Genomic DNA, 12,283 nt, shown 5'->3' with positions numbered 1-12,283 from the left:
CATACATGGATCCTATCTCAGATTTCATGGCCTCAAGCCATTTATCAGAATCTGGGCTCATCATAGCTTCTTCAGAGTTCGTAGGTTCGTCATGGTCAAGTAACATGACTTCCAGGACAAGATTACGAAATTTAGTAGTAACTTGATCTGAAGTTTCATGATCATCATCATTAGCTTCCTCTCTAGTTGGTGTAGGCATCATGGGAACGGTTTTCTTTTATGTGCTACTTTCCAATTCGAGAGAAGGTACATTTACCTCATCAAGTTCTACTTTCCTCCCATTCACTTCTTTCGAGAGAAACTCCTTCTCTAGAAAGGTTCCATTCTTGGCAACAAAGATCTTGCCTTTGGATCTATGGTAGAAGGTGTACCCAATTGTTTCCTTAGGGTATTCTATGAAGACACACTTCTCCAATTTGGGTTCAAGCTTATCAGGCTGAAACCTTTTGACATAAGTGTCGCAACCCCAAATTTTAAGAAACGACAACTTATGTTTATTGCCAAACCACAGTTCATACGGTGTCGTCTCAACGGATTTAGACGATGCCCTATTTAACGTGAATGCAGCTGTCTCTAATGCATAACCCCAAAACAATAGTGGTAAATCGGTAAGAGACATCATAGATCGCACCATATCTAACAAAGTACGGTTACGACGTTCGGACACACCATTACGCTGTGGTGTTCCAGGTGGTGTGAGTTGTGAAACTATTCCACATTGTTTTAAATGAAGGCCAAACTCGTAACTGAAATATTCACCTCCACGATCAGATCGTAGAAACTTTATTTTCATGTTATGATGATTCTCCACTTTACTCTGAAATTCTTTGAACTTTTCAACTGTTTCAAACTTGTGTTTCATTAAGTAGATATACCCATATATGCTCAAATCATGTGTGAAGGCAGAAAATAATGATACCCGTCGCGTGCCTCAACACTCATCGGACCGCATACATCGGTATGTATTATTTCCAATAAGTCATTGGCTCGCTCCATTGTTCCGGAGAACGGAGTTTTAGCCATCTTGCCCATGAGGCATGGTTCGCAAGTATCAAATGATTCATAATCAAGTGATTCCACAAGCCCATCAGCATGGAGCTTCTTCATGCGCTTTACACCAATATGACCTAAATGATAGTGCCACAAGTATGTTGCACTATCATTATCAACTTTCCATCTTTTGGCATCAATATTATGAATATGTGTATCACTACAATTGAGATTCAATAAACCATTAACATTGGGTGTATGACCATAGAAGGTTTTATTCATGTAAATAGAATAACAATTATTCTCTGTCTTTAAATGAATAACCGTATTGTAATAAACACGATCCTATCTTGTTCATGCTCAACGCAAACACCAAATAAAATTTATTTAGGTTCAACACTAATCCTGAAAGTATAGGGAGTGTGCAATGATGATCATATCAATCTTGGAACCACTTCCAACACACATCGTCACATCACCCTCAACTAGTCTCCATTTATTCTGTAACTCCTGTTTCGAGTTACTTATTTTAGCAACCGAACAGGTATCAAATACCCAGGGACTACCATGAGCACTAGTAAGGTACACATCAATAACATGTATATCAAATATACCTTTGTTCACTTTGCCATCCTTCTTATCCGCCAAATATTTGGGGTAGTTCCGCTTCCAGTGACCATTTCCTTTGCAGTAGAAGCACTCAGTTTCAGGCTTAGGTCCAGCTTTGGGATTCTTCATGGGAGTGACAACTTACTTGCCATTCTTCTTGAAGTTCCCTTTCTTTCCCTTGTCCTTTTTCTTGAAACTAGTGGTCTTGTTAACCATCAACACTTGATGCTCTTTCTTGATTTCTGCCTTCGCCAATTTCAGCACCGCGAAGAGGTCCGAAATCTTTTCTGTTATCCCTTGCACATTATAGTTCATCACGAAGTTCTAGTAGCTTGGTGATAGTGACTAGAGAACTCTATCAATCACTATGTTATCTAGAAGATTAACTCCCACTTGATTCAAGCGATTGTAGTACTCAGACATTCTGAGTGTATGTTCACTGGTTGAGCTATTCTCTTCCATCTTGTAGGCAAAGTACTTGTCAGAGGTCTCAAACCTCTAGACACGGGCATGATTCTGAAATACCAATTTCAGCTCTTGGAACATCTCATATGCTCCGTGGCGTTCAAAACCATTTTGAAGTCCCGGTTCTAAGTCGTAAATCATGGTGCACTAAACTATCAAGTAGTCATCATATCAAGCTTGCCAAACGTTCATAATGTTTGCATCTGCTCCTGCAATAGGTCTGTCACCTAGCGGTGCATTAAGGACATAATTCTTCTATGCAGCAATGAGGATAATCCTCAGATCACGGACCCAATCCGCATCATTGCTACTATCATCTTTCAACTTAGTTTTCTCTAGGAACATATTAAAAAATATAGGGGAGCTACAACACGAGCTATTGATCTACAACATAGATATACAAAAACTATCAGGACTAAGTTCATGATAAATTAAGTTCAATTAATCATATTACTAAAGAACTTCCACTTAGATAGACATCCCTCAAGTCATCTAAATGGTACGTGATCCAAATCAACTAAACCATGTCTGATCATCACGTGAGATGGAGTAGTCATCAATGGTGAACATCTCTATGTTGATCATATCTACTATATGATTCACGTTCAACCTTTCGGTCTCCAGTGTTCCAAGGCCATGTCTATACATGCTAGGCTGTCAGGACCCCGATCCTATGCCACATCGGTCTAGCATGTAACACCTCATGTCACTTTGCGGCCTCACGCACGGTATTCCCACGGGTGTCGCCTTACCAGGCCCGGGATCGTTTGCGCCTTTTGGCACACGTATATGATAGTGTCGCTAGCATCCATATGACAAAGAACCCGGGCTGACATGGCTAGTCGTGAACCCAAAGTGGCCCTAACTTACAGGGACATGCATACATGACCCAGCAACGAACGTGTCGGTCATCAGCGAGTGAATCCGGGCTGTAGCAACTGGGCTAGCAGGACTCCGGTAAACCGAGCTATAGCAGGCTAACAGGACTCCGGTAGACACCGCGTGACATTTCCCCGAAGGGACAGACACATGAACAAAGAAGGACACATGCCGGCCAGCCCCAGAGCAGCAGCAAGCTACCAAGGCTCATTGGAAGCACTAGGAGACATTTCCCGATAAGAGAGGCTACCAAGGATAAACAACTAGATAGTCAGATCCCACACATACCAAGCATTTCAATAACATACACACAATATGCTCGATATGTGCAAATACAACATGGCATCACAACATGACTCTACAACTCAAGTATTTATTCAATAGGCTCCGAGGAGCGAGATATTACAAACATGGGTCTCATGACCCACCATTCAAAGCATACAAGTCAAAGCACAAACGGAAGCTTAACATGTCTGAGTAGAGACATCTACAAATGAAAAAGGCTGAGAAGCCTGACTATCTACCAGATCCTGCCGAGGGCACAAGATCGTAGCTGAGGTAACAAGGTAAACGTCGGAGTCCACGTGGAACTACTAGCAAGACTGAAGCCTCTCTGCAAAAACATAAATTAAGCAAACGTGAGTACAAATGTACCCAGCAAGACTTACATCAGAACTAACTACATATGCATCATTATCAACAAGGGGGGTGGTGGAGTTTAACTGCAGCAAGCCAGCTTTGACTCGGTGGCTATCCTGAACTATGACTGCAAGTAACTCTTTTGAGGTGGCGCACACAAGTCCACATATTCACCATATCAATACACCACTATGGATCCGCTCCCGTCTCCCTACAAGAAAGCCATCCATAGCACTCATGCTTATCTTGCGCATTTTAGAGTATCCACTTTCACTTGTCTATGAACTGCATAGGCAACCCAGAGGTCCTTTACCGCAGACGCGGCTATTCGAATAGATCATATTAACCCTGCAGGGGTGTACTTCTTCACACACGCTCTCGCCACTTATCGCCATGTACACGTCATGTATCTCGGCAACCTTCAAGCGGAAGCCTGGCGAGGGTGTCGGCCACGACCTGACTAACCACGCAAGTCTCTAGTCCAGGTTTATCGCCTATTCGGGTTCCATCCGCAAGGAGATCCGGCCGGGGTGTCGCTCATGGCCCCAAACGATGTGAGAAGGGTTCCCAAGCCCACCATCCGGGTGCCACTTGGTACACCGTGCCACTGCACCTAGTCTGTCCCAAGCCCACCTGTACCGAGTGCCACTTGGTACACTACTAGCACTACCTACAAACACCAGAAACTAGTTGCAACTCCTAGACAGAGATCAGGCTGATTAATAAGACGAGAGGGGTCGAGTTACCAGAACCCAATGTGTGGTAGCAACTGTTCATGGATCACAAACACAGAACTCAGTTCCTGAGGACGGTTTCAATGAGACAACCCACCATGTACTCCTACATGACCTCTCACCGCTACCTTTACCAAATCATGTTCACACACTTAGCTCTCAACAGTAGGACATGTTCACACACCTCCAATTCATTCCTGATGAATCAGACCTGACACAACTCTAAGCAATAGCAGGCATCACAAACAAGCATGAATGAGTAGGCACATCAGGGCTCAAACAACTCCTACTCATGCTAGTGGGTTTCATCTATTTACTGTGGCAATGACAGGTCATGCAGAGGAAAGGGGTTCAACTACCGCATCATGTAACCGTTGAATCATTGTTGTCCTAATGCAGTAAAAGAGAGTAGAAGCAAGATAATGGGATTGTATCAAAATGGACAAGGGGGTTTTGCTTGCCTGGCACTTCTGAAGATAGTATAGTTCTTCATCGGTGTCATCGAACTCATCGCCGGAACACGTCTATCGAGAGGGAACAAATACCGGCAAACAAGGAAGAACACAATCAATGCAATGCACAATATGATGCATGATCATGATATGTCAATATGCTGTGATTTGAGCTAATGCAACTATCAACAGGTTAATTGGAGTTGGTTTGAACCCTAGGTTCAAATTCAAACTCCATATGTGAAGGTTTAAATGCCATTTATATGATTTAGCCTAAACAGCAGCCATAAGTTGTTCCAACATGCATGAAAGTAGTACAGATGAATAGATTGGATTTTTCTGATCATTTTTTCATATATAATTTATTTCATTTGAAGTTATGGTTGAATTTCTATGAATTTTAGAAGTTTTGGACATTTTATGGAATTTTCAGAATTATTTTAAATCCAGAAAATGATTAACTGCATCAGTATTGCGTCACTGTGATGTCAGCAGGTGAGCTGTGGCTGACCAGGTCAAACCTGACCAGTGGGGCCCCCTGGTCAGTGACACGCGGGGCAAACCTGGTCAAATCCAGCGCCGACTGGGTTTGACCGGCGGTGGGTCCCGCTGTCAGTGGTAGTGAGGTGGCTAATTAGGGGGGGTTAGTCGTAATGATGCGCCACGTCGTCACTCGCCGGAGCACGGCCGACGACGACCACATCATGCGGCGGAGGCTCACCGGAGTGGCTCGGGACGGTGCTACAGAGGGTGGTTTGCGACAGGGTTTGGCTCTACGAGGAGCTGGAGGAGTGGTGCATCCACTGGTGGCAGCGAGTGGAGATGGGGTGGCCTGTAGCAGCGGCGGCGACGAGTTGGGCGGCGGCTGGAGTTCGGGTGGGTGCGGGGTTGGCGCTGCGGCTTGCAAACGAGCTGGCTGTCGCGCTAGCATTGCTCTACGGGGCGTTGCGGGTGTAACGGACACACGCGCGGGACCATTTGGTCACCGGGGCTCAGCGACGAGCCCATGCGGCGGCGGCTACGGCGAGCAAAGGGGTGACGTCTACAAAGAGTAAACGAAGCAGGGAAGAGGGGGGTTCGAAGCAGGGGCTCATGGTGGACACACAGAGCAGATCAGCGGGCTCGGGGAGGCGTTGGAGACGGCAAATTGACCGGCGAAGTCCGGCGAGCAGATGCGGTGGTGACGAGCTCGAAGGCGACGGCGTGGCGATCCTCGGCCTGCGTGGCTCGGTGAAGAGGAAGAGGAAGTCGCGCCAGATCTTCCAGACACGGGGGAGGGCTAGGAGGTGGCTGTGGCCACGGTGAACAATGTCGGCGGCGACGACCTCCGCTCGGTGGTGCTCGGGGAGAGAGCAGAGGAGGGAAGAGAGGGCAATGAGTGAGGGAGAAGAGAGAGAGAGAGGGAGCCAGGGGTGTCGTGGCATCGTCTGGGTGCGTCGGGGTAGCGACGGGAAGCAGGAGGTGGCGGGGCGCGTGCTCGCGCGCGGTGGCCACGTGCCTCTCATCCTCCTGGTAGGAGGTTGAGGGTGACTGGCACAACGCCGTGGGCTGGGCCGCACAGTAGCAGGCTAGCTAGGCTGGACAGGTAAGTGACAGGTAGGTCTTCTGCTCTTTTATTTTTCTTCTATTTTGTTTTGTTTAATTGCCACTGAATTCAAATTCAAACAAATTTGAAAACAGTGCCAAACTCCCCTGGATATTTTTAAGTCACTTAATGGACTTCTCCACATATACATAAAATATCTCGGGGCATTTGAAAATATGTTCATTATAGATTAAGAATATAATTCCAAATTCAAATAGAATATGATTTAAATTCAATGTCCCAAAATATTCCATAAAAATGTTCACTATTTTTGGTTTGGTCTCAAAGCCTTGCCAAAATTATCAAACATTTATGAAGGCATTTTGGAAACAATGAATGCAATTTAAAGGGTTCTTGCCCTTCTTTTAAATTGATTTATGAGGCTTTCACTTTCCTCATTTCAAGTTTCTTGAAATTAACAGGATGCATGATGCTCACTGATGCAACTATCTGCAAATAAATCTAGGGCTGTGACATAGGCTCGTCAACTTTAACCTGAGTATTCCGCATGTGCAAAACTGTCTTGCACCCGTTGTATGTGAATGTAGAGCCTATCACACCCGATCATCATGTGGTGTCTCAGCACAAAGAACTGTCGCAATGATGCATACTCAGAGAGAACACTTATACCTGGAAATTTAGTTAAGGGATCATCTTATAATGCTACTGCCATACTAAGCAAAATAAGATGCATAAAGATAAATATCACATGCAATCAAAATATGTGACATGGTATGGCCATCATCATCTCATGCTTTTGATACCCATCTCCAAAGCATCGTCATGATCTCCATCATCACCGGCTCAACACCTTGATCTGCATCGTTGCGTTATGGTCGTCTCTGAAGGAAATATGCCCTAGAGGCAATAATAAAGTTATTATTTATTTCCTCATATCATGATAAATGTTTATTATTCATGCTAGAATTGTATTAACCGGAAACATGATACATGTGTGAATACATAGACAAAACTATAGTCACTAGTATGCCTCTACTTGACTAGCTCATTAATCAAAGATGGTTATGTTTCCTGACCATAGACATGTGTTGTCATTTGATTAGTGGGATCACATCATTAGAAGAATGATGTGATTGACATGACCAATTCTGTTAGCCTAGCACTTGATCGTTTAGTATACTGCTATTGCTTTCTTCATGACTTATACAAAGTTCCTGCAACTATGAGATTGTGCAACTCCCGTGTACCGGAAGAACACTTTGTGTGCTACCAAACGTCACAACGTAACTGGGTGATTATAAAGGTGCTCTACAGGTGTTTCCAAAACTACCAAACGTCACAACGTAACTGGGTGATTATAAAGGTGCTCTACAGGTGTTTCCGAAAGTTCATGTTGAGTTGGCATAATTCGAGATTAGGATTTGTCACTCCGATTGTCGGAGAGGTATCTCTGGGCCCTCTCGGTAATACTCATCACCTAAGCCTTGCAAGCATGTAACTAATGAGTTAGTTATGAGATGACGTATTACAGAACGAGTAAAGAGACTTGTCGGTAACGAGATTGAACTAGGTATTGGATACCGACGATCAAATCTCGGGCAAGTAACATACCGATGACAAAGGGAACAAAGTATGTTGTTATGCGGTTTGACCGATAAAGATCTTCGTAGAATATGTAGGAACCAATATGGGCATCCAGGTCCCGCTATTGGCTAATGACCTAGAATGGTTTTAGGTCATGACTACATAGTTCTCGAACCCGTAGGGTCCGCACGCTTAACGTTTCGATGACAGTTTTATTATGAGTTTATAAGTTTTGATGTACCGAAGTTTGTTCGGAGTCCCGGATGTGATCACGAACATGACGAGGAGTCTCGGAATGGTCGAGACATAAAGATTGATATATTGGACGACTATATTCGGACACCGGAAAGGTTCCGGAAGTTTTCGGAGAAAACCGGAGTGCCGGGGGGGTTACCGGAACCCCCCGGGAGAGTTAATGGGCCACATGGTCCTAGGTGAGAAGAGAGAGGGGCGGCCAGGGTGGGCCGCGCGCCCCCTCTCCCTCCAGTCCGAATTGGACTAGGAGGGGGGGGGCGGCGCCCCCCTTTCCTTCCCCCCTCTCCTCCTTCCTTCCCCCTCCTAGTAGGAGTAGGAAAGGGGGAATCCTACTCCTACTAGGAGGAGGATTCCTCCTCCCTTGGCGCGCCCCAAGGGGGCCGGCCGGCCTCCCCCTCCCTGCTTTATATACGGGGGCAGGGGGCACCCCATAGACACAAGTTGATCTACGGATCGTTCCTTAGCCGTGTGCGGTGCCCCCTTCCACCATATTCCACCTCGGTCATATCATCGCGAAGCTTAGGCGAAGCCCTGCGCCGGTAGAACATCAAGATCGTCACCACGCCGTCGTGCTAACGGAACTCTCCCTCGACACTCGGCTGGATCGGAGTCCGAGGGACGTCATCGAGCTGAACGTGTGCTGAACTCGGAGGCTCCGTACGTTCGGTGCTTGGATCGGTCGATCGTGAAGACGTACGACTACATCAACCGCGTTGTGCTAACGCTTCCGCTTACGGTCTACGAGGGTACGTGGACATACACTCTCCCCTCTCGTTGCTATATCATCACCACGATCTTGCGTGTGCGTAGGAAATTTTTTGAAATTACTACGTTCCCCATCAGTGGCATCCGAGCCTAGGTTTTATGCGTTGATGTTATATGCACGAGTAGAAGACAAGTGAGTTGTGGACGATATAAGTCATACTGCCTACCAGCATGTCATACTTTGGTTCAGCGGTATTGTGAAATGAAGCGGCCCGGACCGACATTACGCGTACGCTTACGCGAGACTAGTTTCACCGTTACGAGCACTCGTGCTTAAAGGTGACTGGCGGGTGTCTGTCTCTCTCACTTTAGCTGAATCGAGTGTGGCTACGCCCGGTCCTTGTGAAGGTTAAAACGGATTCTATTTGACAAACTATCGTTGTGGTTTTGATGTGTAGGTAAGAACGGTTCTTGCTAAGCCCGTAGCAGCCACGTAAAATTTGCAACAACAAAGTAGAGGACGTATAACTTGTTTTTGCAGGGCATGTTGTGATGTGATATGGTCAAGACGTGATGCTATATTTTATTGTATGAGATGATCATGTTTTGTAACCGAAGTTATCGGCAACTGGCAGGAGCCATATGGTTGTCGCTTTATTGTATGAAATGCAAACGCCCTGTAATTGCTTTACTTTATCACTAAGCGGTAGCGATAGTCGTAGAAGCAATAGATGGCGTAACGACAACGATGCTACGATGGAGATCAAGGTGTCGCGCCGGTGACGATGGTGATCACGACGGTGCTTCGAAGATGGAGATCACAAGCACAAGATGATGATGGCCATATCATATCACTTATATTGATTGCATGTGATGTTTATCCTTTATGTATCTTATCTTGCTTTGATTGACGGTAGCATTTTAAGATGACCTCTCACTAAATTATCAAGAAGTGTTCTCCCTGAGTATGCACCGTTGCCAAAGTTCGTCGTGCCGAGACACCACGTGATGATCGGGTGTGATAAGCTCTACGTCCATCTACAACGGGTGCAAGCCAGTTTTGCACACGCAGAATACTCAGGTTAAACTTGACGAGCCTAGCATATGCAGATATGGCCTCGGAACACAGAGACCGAAAGGTCGAGCGTGAATCATATAGTAGATATGATCAACATAGTGATGTTCACCATTGAAAACTACTCCATCTCACATGATGATCGGTTATGGTTTAGTTGATTTGGATCATGTGATCACTTAGATGACCAGAGAGATGTCTGTCTAAGTGGGAGTTCTTAAGTAATATGATTAATTGAACTTAAATTTATCATGAACTTAGTACCTGATAGTATCTTGCTTGTTTATGTTTGTTTGTAGATAGATGGCTCGTGCTGTTGTTCCGTTGAATTTTAATGTGTTCCTTGAGAAAGCAAAGTTGAAAGATGATGGTAGCAATTACACGGACTGGGTCCGTAACCTGAGGATTATCCTCATTGCTGCACAGAAGAGTTACGTCCTGGAAGCACCACTGGGTGCCAGGCCTGCTGCTGATGCAACTGACGACGTTAAGAACGTCTGGCAGAGCAAAGCTGATGACTACTCTATAGTTCAGTGTGCCATGCTTTACGGCTTAGAACCGGGTCTTCAACGACGTTTTGAACGTCATGGAGCATATGAGATGTTCCAAGAGTTGAAGTTAATATTTCAAGCAAATGCCCGGATTGAGAGATATGAAGTCTCCAATAAGTTCTATAGCTGCAAGATGGAGGAGAATAGTTCTGTCAGTGAACATATACCCAGAATGTCTGGGTATAACAATCACTTGATTCAACTGGGAGTTAATCTTCCTGATGATAGTGTCATTGACAGAATTCTTCAATCACTGCCACCAAGCTACAAGAGCTTCGTGATGAACTATAATATGCAAGGGATGAACAAGACTATTCCCGAGCTCTTCGCGATGCTGAAAGCCGCGGAGGTAGAAATCAAGAAGGAGCATCAAGTGTTGATGGTAAACAAGACCACTAGTTTAAAGAAGAAGGGCAAAGGGAAGAAGAAGGGGAACTTCAAAAAGAACGGCAAGCAAGTTGCTGCTCAAGAGAAGAAACCCAAGTCTGGACCTAAGCCTGAAACTGAGTGCTTCTACTGCAAGCAGACTGGACACTGGAAGCGGAACTGCCCCAAGTATTTGGCGGATAAGAAGGATGGCAAAGTAAACAAAGGTATATGTGATATACATGTTATTGATGTGTACCTAACTAGAGCTCGTAGTAGCACCTGGGTATTTGATACTGGTTCTTTTGCTAATATTTGCAACTCGAAACAGGGACTACAGAATAAGCGAGCACTGGCCAAGGACGAGGTGACGATGCGCGTGGGAAACGGTTCCAAAGTCGATGTGATCACCGTCGGCACGCTACCTCTACATCTACCATCGGGATTAGTTTTAGACCTGAATAATTGTTATTTGGTGCCTGCGTTGAGCATGAACATTATATCTGGATCTTGTTTGATGCGAGACGGTTATTCATTTAAATCAGAGAATAATGGTTGTTCTATTTATATGAGTAATATCTTTTATGGTCATGCACCCTTGAAGAGTGGTCTATTTTTATTGAATCTCGATAGTAGTGATACACATATTCATAATGTCAAAGCCAAAAGATGCAGAGTTGATAATGATAGTGCAACTTATTTGTGGCACTGCCGTTTAGGTCATATCGGTGTAAAACGCATGAAGAAACTCCATACTGATGGACTTCTGGAATCACTTGATTATGAATCACTTGGTACTTGTGAACCGTGCCTCATGGGCAAGATGACTAAAACACCGTTCTCCAATACTATGGAGAGAGCAACAGATTTGTTGGAAATCATACATACAGATGTATGTGGTCCAATGAATGTTGAAGCTCATGGCGGATATCGTTATTTCTCACCTTCACAGATGATTTGAGAAGATATGGGTATATCTACTTAATGAAGCACAAGTCTGAAACATTTGAAAAGTTCAAAGAATTTCAGAGTGAAGTAGAAAATCATCGTAACGAGAAAATAAAGTTTCTATGATCTGATCGTGGAGGAGAATATTTGAGTTACGAGTTTGGTTTACATTTGAAACAATGCGAAATAGTTTCACAACTCACGCCACCTGGAACACCACAACGAAATGGTGTGTCCGAACGTCGTAATCGTACTTTACTTGATATGGTGCGATCTATGATGTCTCTTACTGATTTACCGCTATCGTTTTGGGGTTATGCTTTAGATACGGCCGCATTCACGTTAAATAGGGCACCATCAAAATCCGTTGAGACGACGCCTTATGAACTATGGTTTGGCAAGAAACCAAAGTTGTCGTTTCTTAAAGTTTGGGGCTGTGATGCTTATGTGAAGAAACTTCAACCAGATAAGCTCGAACCCAAATC

This window comes from Triticum dicoccoides, chromosome 3B, assembly GCF_002162155.2.
Source record: "Triticum dicoccoides isolate Atlit2015 ecotype Zavitan chromosome 3B, WEW_v2.0, whole genome shotgun sequence".
In the NCBI taxonomy this organism is placed as follows: domain Eukaryota; kingdom Viridiplantae; phylum Streptophyta; class Magnoliopsida; order Poales; family Poaceae; genus Triticum; species Triticum dicoccoides.
The sequence above is the reverse complement of the archived record's forward strand: the minus strand, read 5'-3'. Positions refer to the sequence as shown.